Raw genomic sequence first — 14,927 nt, 5'->3', positions numbered from 1 at the left:
TGAAAAGGAAACCGGTTTTTAGAGCAAGCAATAGAATAGAAGCAGGAAGAATTTTCGAGTGTTCCACCATGCTGGATTGTCAAAGGGGGATCTGTCTGATCAGCAGCTAAAAAAGGATTTGTGAGGCTAGTTTGTCAGCTATCGTTAGAAACAAATGATAGAGGAGATAAGCGGCAGGGGGCTCAGCATGTGCTTAGGTCACATCAAGGCATAATGTTGGTCTGGTTTAATAGAGGAGATTTATCTCAGAGGCAATAAATGTATTGCTAATTGTGGGGTTTGGGGGGGTTTGTGCTTTTTCGAAGAGTGATGTTTGGTATTTTTATTTACATCACTGTTGAAGAGGAAGACAAGCTGCTGAGCCCCGGTTTGAACTGCAGAGGCTGTGGACAGTTACAAGGTGTGTTTCCCAAGTGCTCTGACTTAATATTTGGTAATGTTCTTGGAATTCTGTGTGCTGGCGGATTGGAGGTGCGTGCTGTCCAACAGAGGACCGAGCCTGACAGCTGGGAAGTGACAATGTTCTCAGGAACAGATAGATTCAGTGCCGTCCAGACTGATTCCTTCGTGGTCCTTATTTCTTTTGTTTATTTCATGATTAAAGGTTTCTTACAGTGACTTTATGTGGCCAGATACAATCTCATGCTTGTTTTAGAAAATATTTTGATAAGCATTTTAAGAAGAATTCGATCCAAATCTTAATCACTAAGGAATAAATAGAAGCTTTATATTTGTATCTCTGTGGGTTTTTTTTTTTTTCCTTTTTCATTATCCTTTTGTAATTCAAGCTTAAGAGAGCTTTACAGTGAATTTGAATTTACTTAATTTTTGGTTAGTTAATAAAGCTTTCTTTTTTGGCTGAGGCCTTGAATGAATGATTTTTTAAAAAATTATATATAGTACCTAACTTTCTCTGATTTCTTATATCCTTATGCTATCACATGCAGAAAGCTAAAAACATAGTTAATCTTGAGACCGCTTGTCCACATTTTTCTCATGCTAATGCTATTAATTCTCTTAGCAGTCTGTACTTTGTTCTTAACCTTGTAAGGTGTAGTAATTAAAAATCTGAGACTGGGGAAAGATAATCGTAAGCTTTATCTGAAAAGGGTTAACTGTTAATGTTGTATACCCAAGGAATGAATTCACTAATACGTTTTTTATTTAACCTCTAGAGCAGATATGCCCCACTTAGGAAGAATGTTTCCAAATCACGTATTTTGAAACTAAACTGTTTTGTACATACCTTTTTTTTTTTTTTAATATACCTTCTTTTTGAAATTGACATTGGAGAAGGTAAATCTGTCAGGCTATGATGCACTATATAGACAGAATACAAAGAATTAAATTATTTTATCTTTTGCAGTAAAAGATGGTGAGAACTGCTCAAACGATTTTTAATTACAAGTGCAGGAGATTCTCTCTTTTTTTTTTTAAGATTTTATTTATTTGATAGAGAGAGACAGTGACAGAGATAGCAAGAAAGAGAGCATACAGGCAAGGAGAGCAGCAGGCAGAGGAAGGGGAGAAGCAGGCTCCCGGCTGAGTTTGGAGCCCAATGCGGGACTCGATTGGAGGACCCTGGGATCATGACCTGAGCTGAAGGCACATGCTTACATGACTGAGCCACCCAGGCACCCCCAGGAGATTCTTTAACTGTTTATATCTACAAACCATTTATCTTAGCATGATAGAGTTTAACCATTCATATTATTGAGATTTTCTTTTTAAAAAGACACTGGCACTTTTGTCAATCTACTTAAAAAGACAGCGTGGTTCAAATAAACAGTTAATTAACTGTGATTGTGATTATTCTAGAATTTTTTTTGAATCATAGGACTCTCCCGCATTCTTGTAAACAGGCTGTAAGACAGAGTTACATACTGGTTTAAGCCCAAGACTCACTAGCATCATATGTTAAAATTTTTGAATAATAAAATTTGTGTAGCTAGACTGATTGGGTTTTCCTTGTTTTTACTTTTAAGTTTTATTTTGTTGCCTTACCTGACTTTAAATCGATGCAAGGATTCTGGAAAAATTCAAGATGTTTTTACTGAGTACCTGCTGTTATTACAAGATACTCTTGGAAACACTATGAGAAAACGAAGGCAAATAAGATATTTAAACTAACAAGATAACATATCTGGCACTGGAACCCAGTCTCAATAAATGTAATTATCCTGGATCAGGAATTTTTTGTAAAACTTGTTTGTCTAATCAGAGAATACATTCCTGATAACTCTGCAACTTTTTCCACAAGCAGACTTAAATGGTAGTTATAACTGGTCTCCATTTGGGCCAATTCGTATGTCCTTTGTACTTAACGACAGAAATACGTTCATTTTTTGCAGTCTCATAAAACTAGAATAGTTTTTGTTTCTGATCGTGTTGCTTTTCTCCTAGGATGTCAAATACCAGTCCTTTACAATTTTAAATTACTTTTATAAAAGGGCAAATGATACATTGTGTTATCTACAAATATCTTTACTTTTGGAGGCTGGGGAGTAAGAACCCCAATCTTATTATTAGGGTTAAAAGACAGAAGTTTTGACGTCAGGGTAGTGTCTAAACAGGCCAGATGACTAGACTTGCAAATCCTGCTACACTTAAGAATTCCAACCACAATAATTAACCACAAATATTATAATCAGGTCTGATCTTGTCAGGCTGAAGGGGTTTGCTTCTTGGAACGATTTTTAATTTATAGGAAAGGTAAGGTAAGAAAATACCAAATTAAAGGCGATCTTAGTATTCAGTGTTGTAAAACTCCCATCAAATATGTTTATAAGAGATTTTAGGGTTGGTTTGTTTGTTTGTTTTTAGTCAAAGTTTGGGTAGATTTTGGCAAGATGAAGGTGTTGGGCAATATTTTAGACAGTTTAATTCTTTGAAAGCGAAGCGGATATAAAAGTGATGAAGTAAGAAGTCTGTGCAATAGCCTACAAATTGTTCCAAGGTACCTTTTACAGGGTTTACTCTAAAACTAATCACTCATGAATGCTGAGAGAAGCTTAGAGTCCGTTGCCTTGCACATGTCTCCTACAGGTGTCGCTGTTCTTAACATTAAAGAGAGAAGACTTGGCATTTCTGGTGTGTTGTTAACAGGTGTAGCAGTGACTCTTCTCACCAAGCTTACGGTTAACACGCAGAGTACAGCTTGTAATATGATGATCACTAACATAGGATAGTATAGACCTACATTAGCTTTAAATGTAAAGATAACTTAGTTATTACTGTTTATCTATTTTTAAAGATTTTGTGAGAAACACCAGATGCTGTAGTTGACATTGAATGAATTGTTCTTTAAAAACCAGCTGAGTTGAGGGGCGCCTGGGTGGCTCAGTGGGTTGAAGCCTCTGCCTTCAGCTTGAGTCATGATCCCAGGGTCCTGGAATTGAGCCCCACATTGGGCTCTCTGCTCAGCAGGGAGCCTGCTTCCCTTCCTCTCTCTCTGCCTGCCTCTCTGCTTACTTGTGATCTCTGTCTGTTAAGTAAATTAATTTAAAAAAAAAAAACAGCTGAGTTGAGAAATACTTTGAAGTAGAAGCTAGACATTTGGTTCCATCATTTTAGATAGCAAATCAAATTATAATAATAAATTAATTGGCTAGAATAAAGGGTTGTAAAAGCACTCTCTGAGATTTATATTTAAAATTCATGTTTTGTGTCTAAATCCTTAGATTCAAGTCAAAATAAATGATAAATATTATGCAGAAACTTTCTTGGATAACAAGAACTTCAGAAGCTTTTGTTTTTTTTTTAAATTGGCCGTTCCAAGTTTTTGCTTTCCTGCTTGAGAACTTTAAGTGAGAAAATACCCAATTTCAAATGTTAGTTTTATGTATGTTTATTAAAGATAATATTATGTGGGCTTTTATCTTTCCCATCTGTGATGAGGAATATGACAGTAGCAAAACAATTAATGGTGATTTTGTTAATCATGAACTTAACTTTCATTGGAGCTTGTTATGTGCCAGGCATAGTTCTAAGGACCTCACATTTATTCATTTCGTCTTTTTAAAAAAATTAACATATAATGTATTATTTACTCCAGGGGTACAGGTCTGTGATTCATCGGTCTCCCACAATTCACAGCGTTCACCATAGCACATGCCCTCCCCAGTGTCCATCACCCAGCCACGCCACCCCTCCCACCCCTCCCACCCCTCTCCCCTTCAACAACCCTCTCAGTTTGTTTCCTGAGATTCAGAGTCTCTTATGGTTTGTCTTCCTCTCTGGTTTGGTCTTATTTCATTTTTCCCTCCCTTCCCCTATGATCCTCTGTCTTGGTTCTCAAATTCCTCAAATCAGTGAGATCATATGATACCTGTCCCTCTCTGATTGACTTACTTTGCTGAGCATAATACCCTCTAGTTCCATCCATCATTTAGTCTTTATAGCAACACTGTGCTATTCCTGTACCTGTTTCACAGTTGAAGAAACAGAGACACAGAGAGGTAAAGTAGCTTGTCCAATCTCGCACAGCTTAATAAGTAGTAGAGTTGGATTCAAACAGGTAGTTTGCCTTCAGAATCTGTGGTCTAAATTACTATATAGCTGGGTTCAAGTGGTGTTGCTGGTTTATTCTGGAATGAGAACAGGATGAACAGAGGGACAGGAGAGAACTGTGTTAAGACTGAAATGATTTTGTTTCTCTGTGTTTGTACTTTGATGAGTTTTACTTCTGTTCCATTTAAAATATGTGAGATTAAAACATCATTCAAATGGTGTTTGGTTTGCACTGAAAAGAAACACATTCATGAAAAGTAACTCAGCTAAGGCAGAAATGTGCTTTCGAGGAAGGTGGTATGAGGGAGAGCATCAATACGGGCTAGCAGAGATTAGTGCAAGAAATGGACTGTGTATTACCATGAGATTAGCGTGGCAAGGAGAGGTTCTGAGTTGTGGGATCTGAAAGATATGTATTATGTATTTTCTTACTTAGCTACTTTCCCTTTTTTTTGGCAAGTGGGGCCCTTTACTTACCACATTGCTGTGATGGAGCACACAGGTATTAAAACCACAGAGAATCTGAATTCAAACACTGAGAACAAACACCTCTAGAGTATAACCCATTGCCTTGAGATGTGTTGTAAGTCATTTCATAGCGACACAAGATTCTTAGAGAGGAGTTCCCATCTGGATAGTCTTTCAGAAGGGGATCTCTATGGTTCGTCAAACTTTAACAGCTAAGAGGCATATTTATTCCTAGGTGGTGTCACTTGTTCTCGTCAGTATTCATGGTAGGAAAGGCTGGACCTTACTAAATCCTTGTAGATTGGATTTGAGTGGGAGTGAGTGGGAGAGTAAAGTATGGATATAGCTTTATCATTTATTTGTCTTTGGTCTTCCTTGATGTACCCTCCATTTTATTTCTAAAATGCAAAAGTAGCCAGTTTTATTCTTGAACTTAAATCCTCCTGCTCATTTCTTTAACTCTTTAGTGTAGGATTTTGTTAGGGTCTTCACTAGTACAGGAGAAGAGTAACCGACTGTCCCTGGGGGTACAGAGAGGAAAGGATTGATCAGGGGATACTTAGTGGAGACGCTGAAGATTGAGCTGCTTCTTAGATGATCACCAGGCCCTAGTGGATTTACAGGGCACTCTGGGCCTCTGCTGGCCATCACAGGAGCCACTAGCCACAAGTGGCTTTTGATCATTTGAAATGTGGCTAGTGTTTTGACCACAGAATGCACTCGGATTTTGAAGACACTGCCCCAAAAAAGAATGTAAAATAGCTCAGTAATTTTTACAGTATTGATTGCATGTTGAAAAGATACTATTTTGAATACGATGTTAAAATATATTACTAAATTTAACTGCAGATGTTTCTTTTGACTTGCAGTGTGGCTACTAGACAATTGGTGGCTCAGGGTGTCTTCTGTCCTCTGTTTTGCTTTGAGCCAGGAGGACAGCATGTGTAAAGGGAGGTGGCATGAGGTAGCAGTCTTTCTCATAGTTGATACATCTGTGCCAGACATAAGGGATACGCTAATGAGCAGGAAGGTATAGACCCTTCGCAAGCCCACTGTCTTCTAATCTGTAACCAGATTAGAAGTAACCAGCAATTCGAAGTCCACATTCCTTGGCAGGGAATAGAAGGCCTCTATGATCTGTCTCTACCCTCTAGATTCATGGCCGCCGCCGCCCCCACCCCCCGCCCCGAACACTGGCACCTGCAGACACTGTCCCATGTTCTACATTTAATGAAAACTACAGCTGATTCTCATTATTCACGGGGGTTACGTTCTATAAAGTCCTGGAAAACAGTGAATTAGTGAATGCGGAGCCATTGCTTCTCGGGAAAATAGAGTTAGGTTTCTCGATGTCTCTGGTCATGACAGTTTAGTTATTTGATTAATACATACTTTTATTTTAAGTGTGTTTCTGTTAAATACACCTTCTTTAACATAGATTAACATTGAACATTTCACCAACAGCATTCTAAATTGGGCCTGAATGCAGCTTATCTAACACTCGTATTTTCCCCATAAGGCGCATCACAGACTCTTGTGCTTGAGAACATTAGACCTCACTTTACTATGTGCGGAGGCCATTTGAGACAGGGAAGTCACCAGTAAAGAGCACAAAAATGAGAAAAATGTGGCCCTGAGAATACGGCAGAAGGAATACTCCTTTTACAGTGTAAGAATTGAAACAGGGAGGCAGTGTCACTTTGTTCAAATAGGAGGTGCTATTTGTGGAGTACTTACAAGGAGCCAAGTAGTTCAGATAATAATGACTGTTAATAAAAGCGGCTGGCTCTCTTTCAGGAGGCAATTTCTGTGCATTAGTCTGTGTACTTACATAGTTGATCTCATTCAGTTTTCATACAAACTTTAGGAAGTGGTTATTATTTCTGAATTTTACTGACGTGGAAACTGAGGCTCGGAGAGGTTAAGCACCTGTCCCAATGTGTTGCACAGTGATTGAACTATGAAAGCCAGAGATGAGCCAGGCTCTGTCTGCCTTGGGGGCTGAGGAAGGGGGGGGATGAAGTTCAATACAACTGTCATGCTCAGTAGGGCTTTTGTCTTCGGTGGGAGGGATGGAGTTCTGAATTCAAACACTGGAGGAACGGAGCCTGTGATACCATTTACTGTGAAGAAAGGCTGAGAACCGCCACGTATTTGTTGACTGTGGTGGCAAAGGTGCTCTCCGTCTGCTTCAGCTGCTTCTGTTTCACCAACTAATCAGACATTTCAAACTCAATGCATATCTTTTTTCTGCTTTGTAACTTTGGCTCATTCGTTGCTCCATATGCCTTTATTATCTTGTGGTTTCCTTCTTTGTGTCTTTTCAACTTCTCTGCCCACGAACAGCTCTCCTGTATTCCACAGGCTGAGAATCTGTTAGACTTGAGCGATCACCCTTATCTTTGCCTGGAAGGAACTTGGGTGCCAGGTCACTCCAGTAGACCACTGGGCATGCTGTAGATGGGACACCTGGGTCGAGTGCCTCATGATACTGGAATTGTGTCTTCTGTGGAAGGAGCTGGATAAAAGCTGCCTTGGAAGAGTCCCCTGAGGGTCTTTAGAAAGGGGTGTGGACATGCTTGTTAGGTCCAGAGCGGAGCACAGTCGAGTCTGGTGCTCTGTGACATATACAGAGACTATCTACAGGACTCTGTTTCTTGTGTTTCTTTACATTGGAAATTAGAAGGCTGATTTCGGTTCCCTGACTTTTCTTCTTGGTTGTTTGTAGAGTGTAGTCATTCATGTAGATGAAGCTGGTCAGTATGTTTATTATCAGAGTTACTCATTGTCGAGTTACACACAGCTACCTCTGCCAGGGTAGAAATAGAATTCCTACAGTGACTTACTCCAGAGGCCCCTTCTGACTTCTCTGATCAGATCTTTCGTCACCTCCAGATTCTTTCAACTCCCAGGTAACCTTAAGACAGTTGGAATTAGATTCTGGAACATAATTTTCTAATGTACTTGGTTGGATATGTTATCAGGGTACCTAGGATTAAGTAGGAAGACAGACAAGATAACAGATGTAAACAGAAAGTTGTTTCTTGTATAAGGGTCATTGTGAGCACAACATGCCAAAGTGAGAGAAATTGACCCAATTATTGCCAGACACAAAAAGCAGATTTTCACTGGAGTAGAAGGAGTGGGCTCTGGGTATAGAGATAAATTGGGGCAAAGTTGAGTTTATGGGGTCCTGGCATAATCCTAAATGTCAAACCACCTAAGTTCAGCAGTACTTTGTGGTTCAGGCAAGTGATGCACTGTGTTCACTGTAGTTACATTTGGTACGTGAAGGTTGTGGGTTTAGTCTGCGGGCTGGAAATGAACAGAATCGCAGAGGGGCATATCACCATGACATGAGAACTCAAAAGGAAATTCAGGGAAGAGAAAAGTTTGTGTTTCTTTGGTGATACCAAGAGGAGAGAACAAACCTCATTCGTTCCTAGCATAGTATTATACAGTCTTCAGCTTTTGGGTCCTCTGTTTGTTGGTCAGTTCACATTGGAAGATCAGTAATTAACAACGTGTGCCAGTGCCAACCACATGTGGCAGTTCTGGTGCAAACTATCTGTCCCTTTCATGATGTTACAGTTGAAGATCCCCATGGATAGACATTCCACAAACTTTAAGGGTGATGTGTTCATCTTTTTTCTAGCAATATTTAACCTAGATCATTTTCTTGTACCATCACCTGACAGCTCTCCTGCTATATATTTTGAGATAGTCGTTTAATGGCTTTTTTTTTTTTTAAAGATTTTATTTATTTATTTGACAAATCACAAGTAGGCAGAGAGGCAGTCAAAGAGAGGAGGAAGCAGCTCCCGGCCAAGCAGAGAGCCCAATTCAGGGCTCAACCCCAGGACCCTGGGATCATGACCTGAGCCGAAGGCAGAGGCTTTAACCCACTGAGCCACCCAGGCGCCCCCGTTTAATGGCTTTTAATTAGAGAACATGAATAAGTGTGGAAAGAGCATGGACTTGGTTTGAAACCTAGCGATTTAACATATAAGCTTTGAGACTTTGGACAAGTCATTTGACTTCCTTGAATTTGGTTTTTCTCTGTAAAACAGGGGGTGATATCTGTTTTGTAAAACCCTGTGAATTAAATTAAATGATGCAGTGCCTAATACAATGTCTAACACTTAATAATTACCAAACACCTAAAACACCTTTTCTCTATGACATATCCCTTCAGCATACTTGGTGTGTTTTCTTATGCATGTTTCATTTCCCCAGTAGTTTAACGTGTACACACACACACACACAAACACACACCCACTTATTTAAATAAGTTCTTAGTGTCTGTTCACTGACTAAATTCCCTATGAACCTGTTATTTCTAACTTCTAGAGCAACATAGAATCTCATGCTTCTAAGTGAATTGCAGATTTTAAATTTTGCCTTTATTCTTGCAATCTAAGAGCACATTTGCTATTTTATTTCTAGGATCAAATCATTTGGTTGATTCACATTAAACTAGCAATTAATAAAAATCTCCTGCTTATCCTCACTGAACTGATCATCATCATGGTTTCCCCTGTTTAGAACTTCAAACAGTTGATTCTTCCCCCCGCCCTGTCTCATTGCAAGATTCTCCCCTTCTTTTTGTGGGTAGTTACCATGCTGTTTATGAAGACTATGTAATAACCTGCTTAAGCTTTCTTAAATTTTAAAAGGTACAGAACTGTATACTAAGATTATATCTTAATAACCATGGTGAAAAACACTGAAACCAAGTATCTGTTAGAGGACATGAGACATACACAGGTACGAAGACCTGCTTCTCCGTTAGCTAAAGAGGCAGCGTACTTCAGGTAGGCTCTAGAGTCAGCAGCTCAGATTTTGGTCCCCATTTCACTCACCTCTTGGCTGTATTTGACTTTGAATGTGTTTTTTTATTTTTCTGGGCTTCAGAGAATGGTAATAATAATGACTTCCTAGGGTTTTTGTGAGGATCAAATAAAATAATACCGGTAATAGTGCAGGTATAACATAGCAAATGTTCAGTGAGGTTACCTTTGTTGGCAAAATAACTTTATACTTAATAGCAGTTTGTAAAACAATTTATCCAGTGAACTTTAAGGGCTTCTATGTCAGGCATTCTGATAAGAGATAAAGGATAGGATAAAGAGATCCTAGGATAAAGAGATGAAGCATACTTAGTCTCTGCCCCTCAGGGAGCTTTAAATTGGGGAGTGAAAAAGACATAAATAATTACACTATACATGGTTAATGGTAGAGTTATATATAGGCTCTTAAAAGATAGAAGAAGTGAATTTAATCTTGGGGAGAGGGCCATGTGGGCTGGGTTCTAAAAGATGAGAGGTAATCAGCCCAAAGGGGAAAGATGCATGCATGGTCTGTTCTATGTACGAGAAGCACAGGGAAGAGATGACAAGTACGTAGTGATGTAGTAGGTGAGGAACCCTAGACAGTTTACATTACTGGGTCAAACAGAATATGATGGGAGAGGAGCCTGGAGAAATAGGCAAGGGCTAGATCCCAAGACATGTGACATCTGAGGCAGCACAGACTTCCTCTTGGAAGGAAGAGAGTCTACTGAAGGTTTTGAGAAGGGCAATAATCTGGAGGTAAGGAAACTGAAGTGGGATAATCCAGGTAAAAAGCGGTGACGAGCTGAACTCGAAGCTGTAATGATTATCATAGTGACAAGAGGGGAGACTGTTTATGAGGCGAAGTCACATTGTTGATGATTTGATGAGAAGAATGCAGAAGCCTAAAGATGATTTTCAGGGCACAGTCGCTCTTCCAGGTGAGGCAGTTTTGCGGTGCAGAGAAGGAACGGATGGACTTAATTTGGTGAGTTGGATTTTGAGGTGGAACCTTTGAGAGGTCGAGGCTGGAAAGAAAGATCTGGAAAACCATGGAAATAGGTGATACCACTGTGGGGAGTATTAAGCTGAAGTCCTTAGCCCAATTTGGACATTTGAATTACCTGGAGAGTTTTTAAGCAAAATACTCATGGTCAGACCACACGTTCAAAGATTTAATGGGTCTGGAGTGGTGTCCTGGTCATCTTGTTTTATGTCCTATTTGTTTTGTTTTGTCTATATGTGTTTTTTAAATTGATGTAAAATATGCATAACTTAAAATTAATCGTTTTAACTATTTATAAGTACACAGTTTAATAACATTAAGTATGTTCACAGTGTTGTTCATTTACAGAACTTTTTAATCATCCCAAACAGAAACTCTGTACCTATTAAACAATAACTTTTCATTCCTCCCTTTTCCCCAGCCACTGGTAGCTTCTGTTCTACCTTCTGTCTCTGAATTGATTATTCTAGGTGCCTCATAAAAGTGAAATCATAGTATGTGGCCATTTGTGTCAGACTTTTTTTACTTAGTGTAATGTTTTCAAGGTTCATCTGTGTTATGGCATGTGCCAGTATTTTATTCCTTTCTAAGACTAAATAATATTCCATTGTATGTATGCATTTTGTTTATTCATCTGTTGATGAACATTTGGGTTATTTCCATCTTTTCACTGCAGTGAATAATGCTGCCAATACTATGAATATATATGTATCTGTTTAAGTCCCTGCTTTTAATTCTTTGCAGTATTTAACCCAGAAGTGGAATTTAACCCAGAAGCTAGTATTTAACCCAGAAGCTAGATCCTGTGGTAATGTTGTATTTTTTAAAAGCTCCCCAAGTGATCTTTAAATATGTGGTTATGGTTGAGAACCTATGATACAGAGCAAGGGTACTTAATCTGGAAGACCCATAAAATGGTCTTCGTGGGTTAGTGACTTCTTAGGAGAATTGTGTGCTTTGTTTTGTATATCTGTGGTTTCATGTTTTGGCTTTGATCCCATTCTCAGAAGAGTTCATGACTCCAAAGTGGTACTAGGAATCACTGTAGAACCTAATTTTAAAATAGACCAAGATTGGAGTAGACGTTTCTCCAAAGAAGATACAGAGTGGCCTTAAAGTAAGCACATGAAAATCTGCTAAACATCATTAGTCATTAGGGAAAAGAAGGTGAAACCCAACAATGAGGTACTATTTCATATGAAATAGGATGGTGATAATTTTTTAAAAAGGAAAATATTAAGTGTGGACGAGGATATGGAGAAACTGGAACCTTTGAACATGGCAAATGGAAAACTAAAATGATGTATCCACTTTGGAAAGCAGTTGGGCAGTTCCTCAAAAAATTAAACATAGAGTTACCATATTACTCACCACTTTGATTCCTAGGTATTTATCCAAACGAACTGAAAGCTTATGTCTCTGCAAAAGCTTGCATGCAAACGTCCATAGCAGCATTATTTCTAATCCAAAAAGTAGAAGCCCAAATGTCCGTCAGTGACGAGTGGATCAATAAAAAGTGGCATATTCATCCGCTGTAATGTTTGGCCATACAGAGGAGTAAAGTACTGATAATGTGCTGCAATATTGCAGAAACTTGAAGATACACAGAAGGCCCCATATTATGTGAGCCCATTTATATGAAATGTCCAAATTAGACCAAATCCACAGAGACAGAGAATGGAGATCAGTGCTAAGGCATGAGTGAGAAGGGAATAAATAGTAATTGCATAATGGGTATGGGGTTTCCTTTTGGGGTGATGAAATTTTACAGAATTAGATGTGATCGTTGCAAAGTTATGTGATTAGACAAAATCATGAAATCTACATGTTTTTAAAAGGGTGAATTTTGACAGGATGGGGTGCCTGGGTGGCTCAGTGGGGTTGAGCCTCTGCCTTCGGCTCAGGTCATGATCTCAGGGTCCTGAGATTGAGCCCTGCATCGGGCTCTCTACTCAGCAGGAAGCCTACGTCCCCCTTTCTCTATACCTGCCTCTCTGCCTACTTGTGATCTCTCTCTCTCTGTGTCAAATAAGTAAATAAAATCTTTTTAAAAAAATGAATCTTGGGGGTGCCTGGCTGGCTCAATCAGTAGAGCATGCCTCTTTCTATCTCTGGATCATGAGTTCAAGCCCTACATTGGATGTAGAGATTACGTAAATAAAAAAGCTTAAAAAAATAAAAGGGTGAATCTTATGGCTTGTGAATTATACCTCAATAGAGCTGTTGAAAATAATTTTTAAAGGAGCACCTGGGTGGCTCAGTCGATTAAGCGCCTAGTTCTTGATCTCAGCTCAGGTCTTAATCTTAGGGTTTTGAGTTCAAGCCCTGCATCGGGCTCCCCACTGGGCATGGAGCCTACTTAAAAATAAATGAATGAATCATCAATCAATCAGTCTTTGAAGAAGAAGAAGGAGGAGGAGGAGGAGGAAACAGCCAATGGGAGAATTGGCTGAGATGGAGGTCTGGATACCTGCAAAGGGGACGATCCACAAAAGAGATGGGAAGAGGATAGTGAAGCCATGTAGGAGGAGGACCTATGAACAGTTCTTTGCTGTGGAAGCCTTGAAATAGATTGAGGAGGGCTCCTGGGGGGATGTCACCCCGACAGGCAAACCCAGCAGAAAGGCGAAGATCACACACGGTGTTCCAAGGAGTCCTGCAGGTTTGGCAAGTGAATGTTGTGGAAGGCTAGGGATGCCATATTCGGTGGAGTGGCAGGGAAAGAAATGTAATTGTTTTGGATCCTGAAGTGAGTGGAAGGGAATTGGAATAAACCACAGGCCCAGATTCCCTTATTTTGAATCTCAAAATTGAACAAACTCTGAAAATGGAAAGGTTTTTATAACTCATTTGGCAGTAAAACCTGACCTGAATGGATGTGAAATGATTTGTAATCTTCATTTGTCCCAGTTGGTGTGAATATTCATACATTTCACTGCAGAAATAATATTGAATTCGATTACAGAATGTTTCCACAGGCCCCTGTGGGGATGTTGTGATAGATGGTGTATGCCCCGTGTTCTCTTCCTAAGATTAACATGTATCTGTCTATCTGGGTTCTAAATTCTTTGGCCCTCAAGTGTTTTGGATAAGGGACCACAGACCTATAGTCATTGGGCAGGTCTGGTTATGAAGGAACAATGTGAGATTGAACAGTTGCTAAAGAAGGATTCAGGCTTAGGTACATGGGGGTTTTTTAGGATGGCAATGACCTGAGTGTGCTTATAGGTTCAAGTAGAGAGGAGGAGGGAGAAATTTTGGCAAAAAGAGGCTTGGTAGCAAAGTCTCGGAGAAGATGCGGAGGGAAGCAGGAGATGGGGTTGGAATGTGGGTGTTTACAAGAGGAGGGATCACACATCCTCTGCGACACCAGGAATGATGTTGACGATAGTGGTGGATATCTTTGTGAGAAGGAGGAAGGGAAGTTGAGTAAAGTCAAATTGAACAGCTATTTGCTGAAGTGGTAAAAGCTGGAAATAATTGTTGGCATAAATAGAAGGAGCTGACTTGAGAACAAATAAAAGAGTTGGCAGGCAGGACTACGGGTCCAAGTCAAGTTTAGAAAGCCTTAAAATGTCTGTGGGGCTATTCTGCCCCTCAGCTGTATGATTTTCTGTGTCATTGCCACTTCCATGAGTAGAGAAATCTTGGGATTAAGTTTTGAAGAGTAAATCTTGGGAGAGGAGATGTGTGAAAGGGAACTGAGGGTGCCCGGGGGCTGGTGGTAGCTGCAGCTAGGTAGGGAGGGAAATGGGGTAAGGGCAAGGCCAAGGGACTAGGGTTCCTTGTCCATGGAAGACCAGTGATTGAAGAGGAAGACAGTAAGAAACCTAGTGTGCTGGGAGATGGTGGGAGAAAGTGGCATTCAAGTTGCAACAATTCTGGGTGGTAACAAGACTCAGGGTGTGATCGTAGGAGGCAGTGGCTAAAGTGAAATGGAGGTGAACTTGTTGGAGCTAAGACAGACGAGGACCTCTGAGAATGCATATCAGCTCATCCACACAGACTTTGAAATCACCCAGGATGATGACTTATTTGGGCTGAAGAGGAAGAACTAATTACAGCTCAAGCTTTTCAGTAAATGTGGAGGATTGAGAGGCATGTTGGTAAAT

The 14,927-nt window shown here is 39.8% G+C and overlaps 1 protein-coding gene across 6 annotated transcripts in view; it reads left to right on the top strand.

Moving 5' to 3' along the window:
* NCOA2 (nuclear receptor coactivator 2) overlaps nucleotides 1–14,927 on the top strand; it is a 303,670-nt gene that overhangs the window by 161,035 nt on the left and 127,708 nt on the right. The window contains exon 1 of one of the 6 annotated variants that reach the window (XM_032316136.1): nucleotides 377–400. The exons of the other annotated variants lie outside the window; for them this stretch is intronic. The gene's annotated coding sequence lies outside the window, so the exon portion shown is untranslated. Of the gene's footprint in view, nucleotides 1–376; nucleotides 401–14,927 lie in introns of those variants that run through there. 6 annotated transcript variants of the gene reach the window in all.

The sequence above is a fragment of the Mustela erminea genome, chromosome 16, assembly GCF_009829155.1.
Source record: "Mustela erminea isolate mMusErm1 chromosome 16, mMusErm1.Pri, whole genome shotgun sequence".
NCBI classification, from domain to species: Eukaryota; Metazoa; Chordata; class Mammalia; order Carnivora; family Mustelidae; genus Mustela; species Mustela erminea.
The sequence above is the reverse complement of the archived record's forward strand: the minus strand, read 5'-3'. Positions and strand labels throughout refer to the sequence as shown.